A 698-nucleotide genomic window follows, 5' to 3' on the forward strand; every position below is an offset into this window, starting at 1 on the left:
ACTGCTGTTGGATTCTGACCTCCCTGCACTCAAAGTGGATTTTCTGGAGCTACAGAACTCGAAATGGCATGCTTCCAATTGCATTGGAAAGTAGACATCCAGGGCTTTCCATCAATATATAATAGTTCATACTTTGCACAAGGATAGACGATGTAAACTGGCGTTCAACGCCAGTTCTCTGCCCAATTCTGGCGTCCAGCGCCAGAAAAGGATCAAAAGCTGGAGTTGAACGCCCAAACTGGCATAAAAACTGGCGTTCAACTCCACAAATGGCCTCTGCACGTGAATTGCTTAAGTCTCAGCCCCAGCACACACCAAGTGGGCCCCAGCACACAACAAGTGGGCCCCAGAAGTGGATCTCTGCATCATCCATCATAGTTTATCCAAATTTTGTAACCCTAGGCTACTAGTTTAGTATTTAAACAACTTTTAGAGACTTATTTTGGATCTTATGACATTTCAGATCTAAACTTTATATTCTCTGACGGCCTGAGTCTCTAAACCCCATTGTTGGGGGTGAGGAGCTCTGCTGTGTCTCGATGAATTAATGCAAGTATTTCTGTTTTCCATTCAAACACGCTTGTTCCTATCTAAGATGTTCATTCGCGCTTAACTGTGATGGAGGTGATGAGCTGTGACACTCATCACCTTCCTCAAATCATGAACGTGTGCCTGACAACCACCTCCGTTCTATATAC

The sequence above is a fragment of the Arachis hypogaea genome, chromosome 16 (genome assembly GCF_003086295.3).
Source record: "Arachis hypogaea cultivar Tifrunner chromosome 16, arahy.Tifrunner.gnm2.J5K5, whole genome shotgun sequence".
Taxonomy (NCBI): Eukaryota; Viridiplantae; Streptophyta; class Magnoliopsida; order Fabales; family Fabaceae; genus Arachis; species Arachis hypogaea.